Source organism: Typopeltis vanoorti, chromosome 26 (assembly GCF_054136105.1).
Source record: "Typopeltis vanoorti isolate ZY-2024b chromosome 26, IOZ_Tvanoo_1.0, whole genome shotgun sequence".
NCBI classification, from domain to species: Eukaryota; Metazoa; Arthropoda; class Arachnida; order Uropygi; family Thelyphonidae; genus Typopeltis; species Typopeltis vanoorti.
In genome coordinates this window covers 679,625-692,693 of record NC_143574.1, presented here as the reverse complement: position 1 = coordinate 692,693, position 13,069 = coordinate 679,625, and the positions used below count along the sequence as shown (strand labels likewise).

General features: G+C 36.5%; 1 long non-coding RNA gene across 2 annotated transcripts in view; it reads right to left on the bottom strand.

Moving 5' to 3' along the window:
• Positions 1 to 646: 646 nt before the first annotated feature.
• The window catches only part of LOC150092259 (uncharacterized), a 64,859-nt gene continuing 52,436 nt past the window's right edge, over positions 647 to 13,069 (bottom strand). The window contains exons 1-2 of one of the 2 annotated variants that reach the window (XR_016550584.1): positions 10,089 to 10,224; positions 647 to 1,607 (exon numbers count right to left, since the gene is read on the bottom strand). This is a non-coding gene — a long non-coding RNA (uncharacterized LOC150092259). Of the gene's footprint in view, positions 1,608 to 10,088; positions 10,225 to 13,069 lie in introns of those variants that run through there. The other variant, XR_016550585.1, reaches the window with a different exon arrangement.

Genomic DNA, 13,069 nt, shown 5'->3' with positions numbered 1-13,069 from the left:
CTTGACTGAAAACACACAAAATATTTGAACTATTTTTTGATTAATGATGTTGAGTTAGCACAAAATAATTCTGAATTCTTTAATGGTCCCTAAGTTTTTTTTTCCTCTTTTTTTTTTCTGAAGGCATTCTTAACAATATCGAACAACAAATTCATTCGTCGCATTGGGACGCATAGTTTTAAGAATTCTAAATATTTCTGGGCCTGTTTTTCCGTAAAAAACAAATAGTGGTACTGATTTGTTTTTACAGATTTTAGTTCACAGCTGCTGTGTTAGAAATACGTAAAGGACGTTTACTTAATAGATTTATTGAGACTCTTGCATGGGAAAACATTCAAAATTTGGATGTTAATTGGATCGAAATTTTTGGCAGAATCGTAACAATCACTATGGAAAAAGCACTTCCTTCCTTATGGTGTTCCAAAATATTCTGATGTAGAGTTTTTAGCTAATGATCCTTGTAGCTAATCAATGACTATTTATATTAATAGACGGAATTCGGACCCAAGTTCTAACCAAAGCGAATTGTTGTTATCAGTTACTAAGCCGAGGCATATTTTACTGCAAACTTTACTCTGAAATTACTCTGTCGTCTGTGGAAGGCCATCTGGGGGGGGGGTCTAATGCGTAAAGGAAGACGAGATAATAGATGACTAATCATTTTATTAATCTTTTACAATGATAGAAAGTGCAACTATTGAAATAAAAATGAACTACCATTCAATGGGATTATCTGAATTCCATACACAATTAAATTGGTTATTTCAATGAACATTCTAATAATAAACTGTCAGAATTAAACATCGCGTGTTTTATAATTGGAAATCTTATTCACAAAAAAATCTGCAAACGCAAAAACCATTTTGTTCGGAATGAACCATTGTCGTCCGCTATCTGTGGGATTCATTGGATAAAGCAAAGATCAAACACCTTTTCTTAGGTCCCCCATATCGTTTGTAATGCTCCAAATTTTTAATTTGTAAAGATTTGAACAATCATTACAAATTGGTTAGAATGACATCAAACTTTTTTTTTTATCCTTCTTCATCTTAATCAAATTCCATTTACTTTTTAATGTAAGGGGTTTTTACAAGGGGAGAAAAATATTTTAACGTCACACAGAGATTAAAGTATGTCCAAGTACTGATGTGAGCCATCAAAGGGACAACCAACTTTCACTTCTGCTACAGAATTCGCTCGACTGCCATCCAACGAACAGAGAAGTCGAATATCGCACTCACGTTCGGCTACTTATCCCCATCGAAGAGGCTTTGGTCGATCCATGATGATTTTCGAGAAGTCTAGGTCGTGTGCCGAGGACAGAAATTCTAATAAGTCGTCCCTTTTCCTGTCACCGTATCCGGGTGCCTTCCATCTGGTGAATATACCAAGCGCTCTCTTAACCAATGGGTTTATTCTCTCTGCGTCACCACTGCGATGATCATCAAATTCCAGATTCGACTGATAGTCGTAGTTGGTGGAGTGCTGATGGTTCGATGTGCTCATCTTGTTGGTTGGTTCGTAGTCTAATCCCTCCACAATGAATTTTTTGGCTAGAAGGTTTAAGAGAATGAACAGAAATCCAAGCTTTCCAAGCGTCCTCATATCTGCAAAAGAAAAACAAAAAACAGTTAATATTATTATGTGATACAATAAATGGAAACGAAAAATAACTAAAATGGATCTCAAAAGAGTAGAAAAGCTTAATTACGATTAGCTTTTCAAAGTCCTTTTCGATAACTTGTAATCAATGCGTGCTAATGAAGTAGTGTAATAATTATAAGCCAGCTCATTACGCCGACTTAACATCGATATTATTCAATGAACACTTTACTGATATATGAAACCAATTATTGTAATATGAATGTTTTATCGCAGAAGACGTTATGAGTTGCATCAATAACACGCGCTATACAGTTCTGATTAATAGGATGAACCTGTATTCACTATGATAACGTCAACATTGTTAGAACTGTTTGCATCACCTTAAGTTTGTACTATTATTGATTATCAAGTTAAAAGTTACATTTCATCTTTGAAAATAATATTTAATGATACTGGGGAGTTAAATATATTAGATCATCTTTCAAATAGGATTTTCTTGGCTTAATTTGCTTCAATCACAGACTCCTATATTTATTTATAAACCTCATTTCTGTAATTATTTTAATAACACATTTTGACATTCATCTTCAAAGCTGAAGACCAACGATCTTGTAATGTACACAGGTTGAACTCACACTAGCATTCTTACCCTCCGAGAGATCTATTTACTGCAAGTACTTTTGTATTTGCGTGCAGGACGCGGGATTTATACTGTGGCCAATCTTCAAACAGAATAATCAACTCGTGAATAATAGAGAGTCAACTGTATACGAACATCCCCCAAATTTTGATGGACTCGTGGGAGGGCACACTACTCTACTTCGCTAGATACATCTCATCCTCTCCACTACTACTTAATTCTCCAACTACGACACTACTACCATCAACGCCATCTATCGCCCATCATCACCACCAACAATAGTATTTTTTTGTCTGTAAATTGCGTGTGTTCTGAAGGCCGATTTGTCGGTATGTAATCGCTCGTTTTTGTTAATTATTTTCTAATTTGTTGGTAAAACGTCCTTCATTGTATAATTTAAATTTCCATATAAAAATGTAGCTAATGAGTCCTATTTTCACACAATTCAGACTCAGTTGTACAGACAAATCGGCCTTCAGAACACACGCAATTTACAGACAAAAAAATACTATTGTTGGTGGTGATGATGGGCGATAGATGGTGTTGATGGTAGTATTGCAATACCATGCAAATAAAATTCAGTACATCATATTGTTTTCTAATTTTTTTTTTCAAAAATAAACCATAAACGACATCATAGATAGGATCCAAGAGCATAGCCTACAGGAGCGATTTATGCAATACACAAAAATAAACAATACATAAGTGATAAAATATATATTCACTTAAAATAAGAGCATACACATAACTAATTGGCTAATTGTTTGTCATTGGTTAATATCTGAATGCATACACTTATTCTCTACAAAGTATCGACATTCTTATAGACGTGTAATTATACTCGGTTATGATGGTTGCGTTCCTTACTAAGAGTAGCAAGCTATTGAAGATTTTTGGTCACAAATAGATAGTGTATATGCAGTACCTTCTTGCTCATTTGGGATTGTATATTTCAAGCCTTTTTTTTTTAAAGAAGTAAGTACTGATTATCGGTCTTTACCAGTATCCTGTAAACATACAATCCGACAAGAATAAAACCTATAATTCATATTGTCTTCATGTTTGTTTGTTTGTCTTAAGGTAATATTATCATAATTGATGTCATGCAGAATATTGTGAGAAGTCGTAAAGCGTGTAAGAGTGAGATCTATAAATAGCCATCACGTACTAATTGCAATTCTCCAAGTTCATGTTCACATTCGTAGGGGTATCCATTATTCTACTGCTAATATGATTCGTCGTTAAAGATCTTCGAGCAAAGACAATTAATCTCCCAAATCTGTCGTAATCTCTACACTTATATTTTTGAAACTATATAAATGATAGAAATCCGCCTTCTCTGATTTTAATCCATATCTTTGTTAGTATAAGGATATTTATATTATAATCTAAGCATGTGCTATGTTTAAAGGTTTTAGAATTCGCTTATTATCGAAAAATATGAAGAAACGTCGTAATTCAGTTGATTATTGTAAACTATTTATAGGTTCGACCTGATTTAAATTCAGGTCGAACTCTTTATACCTTCACACCATCCTTATTAATAGTATTTCTCCTGATGTCTGTTTCATATTTACGAGTGTCTAGTACTTATTTCTCAATCCTGAATTACCTTTTGCGTTAGGCTCATTGGCTTGGAATGGCAAAGCAAGTTGACATTTTTGAAATCTAATTAATGTTTTGGAAGTGCGATTAATTTTCTGCGACGTATTATGGTTTTCGATTGCACGTGTTCTTAAAGCTTTATCCTGTTTTGTACGATGAAAAACTTTAGTTCGTAGGAGGGAAAAATGTTTTCACCCCCGTATGAGACTAACTCACCTTCTACTGAAAAGTCCTAATAAAGCTTTTTCAGGTAATGGACGAAATTCGAACCCGACTTTGGCTTGTTTAGGCTTATATTTTGTACATTATTAGGACTTTTCAGTAGAAGGTGAGTTAGTCTCATATTTTCAATGAGATCCAACTGAGCTCATCAACAGTTTGCTCATCAACGAGACCCTTCTGATCTGTTCCGATCCACTCAATGTATGACCTTGTTTAGCCCAGCTGTGCAGGTTCAGTTTCGTTAAAAAGCGTACTAATTTTCTTGACTCTTAGCGGATGTGACGCAACACAGGAATGTTGATCGTCTTAGAACAAAGGACTTACTAAATTTGCATGAAGTGTAAGAATTTTTTTGAACTGACTCTAAATAAGTTTAGAGTCAGTTCAGTAAAAATGTTCTTACAATCAGTGTTTACATGATTTACAAATGAATAAATAAAACTTAGCATCAATGGCTATATTTTGTACGGAATAACGCAATAAATGTAAAACAGCCAACAGCAAATCTAAATCAAACTTCATGAAGGGCAGAAAACCTTCCTCCTGACCAAATGGAAGCCATGTCTTCTTGGTCCATTTCAAGACAAAGCAACTTCCCTCACCTACACTTCCTCCTTTCTTTCATTCAAGGTGGAATCACTATTACAACACGTAAAGATAAGATGATCTCCTGCATCTCTCTTTTCCTCCATCTCCTAAATACATAACAAGGGAAACTGCCTCCTATGAAAAAGAAAGAAAGAAAGAAAGAAAGAAAGAAACTTGGAGAGTTTTTAAAAGGGTTGATGGTCAGGACGATATCTCTCTAGCTCTACTTAAACTATGTACTAAAGAGCTAATCCTTGTTCTTTATTGTCTCTACAATCTTCTGTATTCAGCTGGCACTTAACTCAGAGTACGGAAGTAAGGATTTCACCTTCTCCACTACCTAGAAACGCACACTTTTTTGTCCTTTACCTAAATCAACTACTCTGAACCACCACTGATATGCAGCCTGTGACAATGTACGTCATTCGTTCTACTCATTTGACAAATCATGAAGTGCTCAAGCATAAGAAGCTTCAAGATTATCTGCAACCAATGCCTTAAGCACTGGGGTCCATACTATCCTTCAGCAGAATGAAGATAACCTCATCACTTGCAATGCTACCAAAACGCAGTCTTGCTTTTTCTCACATGGATATCTGAACTCACCTACCCTTACTCTCAATAAGGGTAGATAAATTGAGTATATATCACCCAGACTCTATGATTACAGTATATAGTGGTGATATGCACCAGAGAGGATCAGCAGTTGCTCCTTGGACTGACATTTTCTTCCAAGCTTCTTCTGTCATAAACACGTCATAGCAGCTTCCTCAACTTCGAAAAAACTAGGCATTCTCTTCCGCTCAAAATGGATTTTTCACACACCTAAATACTAACTCTGTACAAATATCCAATTCGCCCTTCCTCAGAATACTGCTCACATGTTTGGGATGGTGCACCTAAAACCTGAATAAACATTCTCGATACTGTCCAGAGAGAGAAGGCGGACGGAGGAATGTACTTCCGTAAGGGCAATGGCCATGACAGTATTCGTAGAAAAGAACTGCCTAGAAACAGTGCATCTGTGAGACAGAGTTAGAAGTGAATCTGCAACTCGGTCCATTGATGATCCTTCCCTAACAGACTCACTTCAACCCGTGTCACAGATGCACTGTTTCAGCTTTGGGTCTCTTCTATAGGTCCACTAGTCCACTCAATTGATTGCAACCACAGTTCCTCCTCTTTCTATTGGGCCTATTAAAAGATGACCGGCAGCTGACCATTTATCCCTTTTCAGTACAATTGCAAATATCGAACCTGCTTCTCCTCTTCCTCATTTATTCCATCTGCGTCTGTCCTCCAGAACAGCCTTCCTCATAAAGTGTTCTCCAACGACTGCTTAAACTTAAAGAAAAATATCAACACATTTCTTGCACATCCCGTCACCGGCACCTAATATACGGAAGTGTGACATCGACCAACTACAAACACTTCTGTTTCTACTTCAGGATTAGCGCTGGAGTAACTCAGTGCTACGCGACGATTCTGTCTGTCAGCTGCATGATCTTGGTCGGTTTTGTCTTTTGCAATGAAAAGCTGAAAAATATTTTACTATATAATATAGTGCGATATTTTGCCATATATAACGGGCGTATAATAGGTATATGAGTACTATAGTATAATTATATACGATATATATAAGTATAATAGGTATATAAAAGGCAAATACTGGTGATTAGCAAAAGTGAATAATTTATTTTAAAAAGTAACATTCAATAACGACCAAAAGTACGACACCAAAACGACTCATTCATTCACCCTGCAAAATATTTTTAAGTTCCGTAACCACAATTTTTGATAGGATGTCTTCGTCTTATCCGTAAAATACTTTTTGAAGGTGAATTGTGGGTTCTCTGGTCAATTTGCGTGCTTGGAGGGATGAAAAAAAAATTTCTGGAGGAAAAATCCCTGAGAACTCCATATGAGGTCAGCTAACCCACCTTCTGTTGAAAAGCCGTGATAAAGGTTCACCGAGTCCTAGACGAGATTCAAATCAGGACTTTCATGCCAAGGGGCATCGTCAATACCGACTAAGCTACTAAGGCATTATCGAACATCTACATAGGCAAAATAATAATGTGAATTCCTGGATAATGCAACACAACCCATTTGGTAGTGCAACACTGAGGCAACTCATAGTAAGGGTGGAGCAAGATCCGATCACTATTCTTGGTAGTATAATTCTCTTGGAAGTGAATACCAAGAATAGTGAACGGAGCTTGCTCCACCCTTACTATGAGTTGCCCTGGTGTTGCACTATCATGTGGACTATGAGTTGCCCTGGTGTTGCACTATCGAGGTATTTGCTTAAGCTTGGACTCGCCGAACTTTATATAGTTTCTATATTCGGCATGAAACTCTTTGAGTTTCTTATTCGGCTATGAAACAATATGGGATGTAATATCCCTTAATTTAAATAAGTTCATGTCGTCGAATGGAAGCCTTTGGCTCTTCATATAACATATAATATTGTGATCTTTTTTTTTATTTAAAAAGCCATTTTTCTTCTATTTTCTCGCTGTTCTTTCATCCATTTATTTTTCTTCTCCGGTATTTGTCTTCCTTTTTTTTTTCTTAAAGTTTGGATGGACAAACTTTAACTCTTTACAGTGCTTATATATTGCCGCCATCTTTATCTTCCTTCATCGCTTCTGCTGATCCATACTACTTGATGTTGGTATTCAAATAAATGTTCGATTCACTACCAGAAAAGCATTCTTAATTATGTATTATTTCCATGCACGAGCTATCCAATACTTTGTTGTTTGTGCACATGAACGGTATACTTACCGAGAGTTTAGACGGTCAGTTCGTTAATATGTGCGAAGATACCCATCGGACTGCTCGTGACAGACAGCTAAATGTCTGTCACCAAATGTGTATATTTTCACCTTTAATATATTTCATTTTTAATGTACGTATTGTTTCCACGCACGAGCTATCTTATACTTCGATACTTATACATGGACTGTACGCACCCCTCAGCAAATCTAAAGATCAAAATATCCAAAATTACTTTATCTAAATGAGCCACTAATTAATTGAAGACAGATATCTTCGCACATACCCTAAGGAACTCAGTGGGATAAACCTGTGTGCAGCTTGCAAGCACGGGTTTGACGTCACTTGAGTGCCCGAAGTCATCCTCCCTCTCCACACCACATTTGACTCTCTCAAAGGCTAGCACTGCACCCTCCACCAAGACGCATTTACTCGCGCAGTGCTATCCAACCAACTGACTATTTCGTCTATGAGTTTCCGTGTTTATGCATTGATTTCAACGCTTACAAAAAATACACAAAAAAATACCAAACACAGAGATATTTTTAATATTTCAAACAGTACTTTGAAACAGTAATCTCTGAGCTGCTGCTCACTCCTGGACAATCCACATCACTGATTATTTTGAAGACTGTATCTAATAATTATTATTTTTTTTACCCAAGTTTTTTACCTCAGTCCATCTCCCAGTCCTAAAAAGGACTGGGAGATGGACTGAGCCCTTGACTCTTTATCCTGTCATCTGAATGAAGAAAATCTGTGTGTATGGGGTGTTATTGAGCTAAAAGCTTCACCCAATTCCCTTGGATGGTTCGCTTATTTATAGAAATCTGATAAATGTCCAATTATGATATCATAATTGGCTTTTAAATTGTAATGATGTCCAGATTTGATTTTAAGAGTTGAACTCTTTTCAATATTTCATTGTTATTGCATTGTTGCGTCATTGATGCAGTACATTGTTATACAAAACTACTTTCAACAACCTGCGCAAGTTGGGAAGGATGTTAACCATAAAAAACGCCATATTTTGTTTAAAATTGTGAATATTTTCTTGATTTCAGAGGCTGAAAACGAGTGCTTGTCTGGATGCAGCGCACACTCTAACAACGTCCTTGAAACATTTGTATATAATAATAACCACATACTCGTGTTACAACTTTAGTTCTGAGTAATTTTAAAATACCACACCCAAAGTACTAACGATCTTTGGAGGAAAATAGAAGAATCTTCCAAGCTGCCAAAAAAATGGCATTCGAACGCAAATTTATATATAGTCATGTTCTTAAAAGAGTTATTTGTGGGTTGTTGTGGTCTGGAGCGAAGTCGGCGTTCTAATTCTTCCCAAAGTTCTTCAGGGCTGTGGACCGGACAGTCCATTTCTGGAACGTTATTGTTCCAACCATTCCCTCACAGATCTTGCTTAATGGCAGGTAGCATTGTCATGCTGATAGAGACAATAGTCATCAGCGAATTGATCTTCTACCGTAGACAGTAAGTAACGGGTCAAAATGCCCTTATACCCTTCTGCATTGAGATTTCTGTGTAGACGAGAGGGCCAAGTCCATTCCATGAAAAATATCCCTACACTGTAACGCCGCCACCTCTAAATTTCATTGTTGCCGCTTGCAGGAATAGTTCTCCACGCATTCGCAACACCCAGACCCTCCCATCGACTGCCACATTGTAAAGCGTGAATCATCATTCGAAAATACACGTTTCCACTTGTCCACTGTCCAGTGGCGTCGCTCTTTACACTGCTGCAGACGACGTTGAGCGTTCACGAGAGAAATGTTTGGTTTATGGGCAGGCGCTCGATCATGGAACCCCAATCCTCTTAACTCTAGAAGCACAGTCATAGTTCTGGCTGGACAGTTAGTAGCACTACGAAACTCCCGGGTGATTGTTTCACTCAAAGTCTGGCGATTTCCATCTTCTTCAACGCTCGAAGGTCCCTGTCTGTCATTAAACGCGGCCTACCCGACTGTGGTTTTGTTGTGGTTGTGCCTTCATGTTTCCACTTCACAATCGCGACACCAACTGTTGACTTGGGCGACTTGAGGAGGGTGGAAATGTTTCTGACAGATTTATTACTGATGGGACAACCAATAACTAGTCCACGTTCGAAGTCACTGAGCTCCCTTGACCTACTTATTCCGCTCGTACTTATCAATGAACAACACACTGCTCCGTCCCTCCTTTTATACTGGTAAGTGAGGTCGTAGTGACATCTAGACGTCAGTTTACCAATTACAGATGGGTATCCGGATACTTTTGATCAGATAGTATATATATATATATAAATATATATAGGAAAAAGTGATTTGTAGGATTCTCATGAATTTTAATACAAGTATGCACTATTCAATAGTCAAAATTACATTTTATCGATTTTTACAACTAGCAAAAAAAAAAAAAAAAAAAAAAAAAAAAACCGCTGACAATCTAAAATGAATATAAAACAAACTTATTTTGAAGAAAGCTGACTCAAACTTTGAGTACTTTGTTTATATCCTTTTGAATTTAAACTGTCAGATAGAACAGCGCTAATTTCGCATCGTCATACGTTTTTTGCAATTTTTTTTAGCCCAGGTCACGTGCATTTTCATTTTCTCGTTTTAACTATGAAACACATCGATGATATTACCTTGATTTGTTCATCACGTCACTCTTGTGAGCTCTCTATTCCTCTTTCTGTCAAGCTCCCAGTTTATCTTTGCAATGTCCGTGCTATCTCCACCGGTTCTTTTCTACGGAAGGAAGGTACTTGAACATACAATCGCTAATAATGTTATCTGAATTGTTTGTAAATGCTTAAAGGAACTGGTGTATCATTACGAGAACCGATTCCAAGTCGAGCTTTTGTTTTTCAGTAAAAAAACAACGAAAGAACTTCTTTCAGGTGATTCGTATTACATTTCGAATATAAGGACACGTTGAGCACATTCGTTGTTTACTAGAGAAATTATGCTGCACTTATTGCTTAGCGAATAGCAGAGACTAAACATCTAAGGCAAGAAATCGTGGCTTGAAATCGTAGGGATGCTGCAACTTTCTAAATATACATACACACTGTAAGTACAGTGCATACGTGTTTGGATAAAATATCAAAATTATGGTAAAAATTAAACATGAAAAGATATTGTTTATTATCGATAAAATTATACAGTTTAGTATAATTCAAAATGACTTAAAAATAAAATCCATTATCATAACCCCAATAATGTTCTAAAATAAAAACTATAACAATACCGCATTACGCTAATAGCTCGCATCTCACTATGACGTGCATATGCTTGCGCGCGTAGCTACGACACTGTGGTAAACACAGTGCTGCTAGCGCCCTCTTAGTGCTACAAGATGGATTTTTATTATTTTTTATACAAAATAAGAGAATTGTATAGGATTGTTGATGATAAAATTAAATATTCCAAGCAAATATAAATAAATTAATAAGTATATTTATATATCGAGAAAAATTAGGGGTGCTGCAGTTCCGCAGTGCCTATGCACGAGCCGCCCCTGCTGGAATGATTACACAAAATACGTATACATATTAAGTGCAGCAAAGAAATATCAGTTGTAATCCTCTCCAGTATCTCATCCTAGAATACGCATTTGGTCCAATCATTCAACTCTGGATATTTGAAAGGAACTTCTACTGTACTATCACAAAGTACATTCACAAATCATCTGATTATATATAAAATAACCTGACAGACTAAAATGATTGGTTAGGTTGCGCAAATCACGCTAAACCAATCTCCACGAACGGATTTATTATTTGTAGAAAATAAAGACGGAAACAAAAACTTACGTAGAAATACTTTCAATCGATGAAACATTTTCGTCTTAGTATCTTGCCAACTTCCATATGAAGCGTTTCTAATATCCCCTCTTAATGTTAATTCTCATAAACGTGTAGTACGGCAGAGATGTGGTGGTGATGATATATTTGCGATACAAAATGTTTCTAAATCAGATTTGAAACTCATTGTTTCCAAAATAAATATGATTGATCATGGAATTCAGTTTAGGGGAGGAGGAAGAGAAAATAATCAGCTAGCCTTTCTAGATTTGTTGATTCATCGTCGGCTTGATGATAGTTTGATATCCTCAGTTTTTTTTCTGCAAGAAAACGCATACTCATTGTTATATCCATGATGCTTCGTCTCATCATCCCAGCGGTATAAGACTTTATTCCACCGTGCTCATAGTTTATGGCCTATTGAAGACCTTCTACGCCAAGAATTTAATTATACCAAATCAGCTTTTTTACAAAATTTTAACGAGTCCTTTATCGAGAAAGCATTTAATAGGTTTAGGCTTCCAGTGTCTAGGTTCACGAAAGAAATCTCTAGGATTTCACTTACGTATATCAAATTTATGAACCTGAACTACTGTTACAGTTCAAGACCGCTTAACATTTTGGTCCTTTCATTGAAGATTTCTACCTTCGTTTCTTTACGCTTCCTCCACTTAGTGTTCCAGGTGTCTGCTAGATCCACTGCTCCTGTAGCTTGCTTACTTCGTACAGTCTGATAGATCTGCAGCCATCCATCGTGAGGAACAGAAACCGAGATTTTTATCCCGAAAAATGGTGTTTGTAGCTTTGAAAGAGTTACGAAGACATTTATATTAGCGATGCCTTTACTCTTAATACCTTTTATCTGTTAACCAGCAGTCCTGATTGGCCGAAAAGGTATTGTACCCGCTCTGCAATCGGGGTTCGCGTTCAATGGATATTTGTGATTTTTTTGGGGGGGTAATAAATGAATGTCATTGTCCGATGCGAGACCACCGCTCTGCTTACTGGAGGTATGAAGTGGCTTGAAAAATTTTTCCATGTTTGGTTTCTAAAATGGAGTTTCTGGATTATGTAAAATAAATAAGAAAATACAAAAAAAATGTGCCAATAGTACTAATGTACTATAGATTTTTAACATTTCGTGGGTGGAGGTCACACAAAAAGTATTTAAAGGTCAATCTTTTAAATACTTTTTATGTGATTGAGACTGTCGATTGTTTCCCTGCTGTCTACATAATGTTATTCTCCAGTTACCCTTACAGCTCACATCCACACTTCTATGAGATGGCTCTAACCATCATGTTTCTTTCATAAAATTCTAATAGAGTTGGAAAATTATGATTTAGCAAATATCTAAAATTCTTCACTTGATTCACTTAAGATTAAAAGCAATCCAAAGCAGTTAGTTCCAATCTGCTTTAGAATTGCCACGTGAACATCTTCGTTAATGAGTCCTTGACGAAAGGAAGATGCGATGGATCTATTACCTTCAGAAGAGCAACCCACACTGGCGTAGCAATGATTAGTTTAAAGGTTTTATTGATTTATTTTGTTGTGCCATTTGTGTTTGTGTAGCCTTGTGTTTATTTTCGTAAACAAGGTGGCTCTGATCGAAGTAAAAAAAAACTCGAATGCAACAGCTGGCATTTATTATATACCTTTCTTTACCTTTCACTTTAAAAGTTGTTAACAACCATAGATCTCAATCGGTTTTTTATCGCCTTAAAATCCTTGTTTTTGCGAATATGGAAGAGTTGTTTGACTCACAACCACTGTTACCGTTAAATCAGATTTTTGTAATGTTTTCGAATCCATGTTTT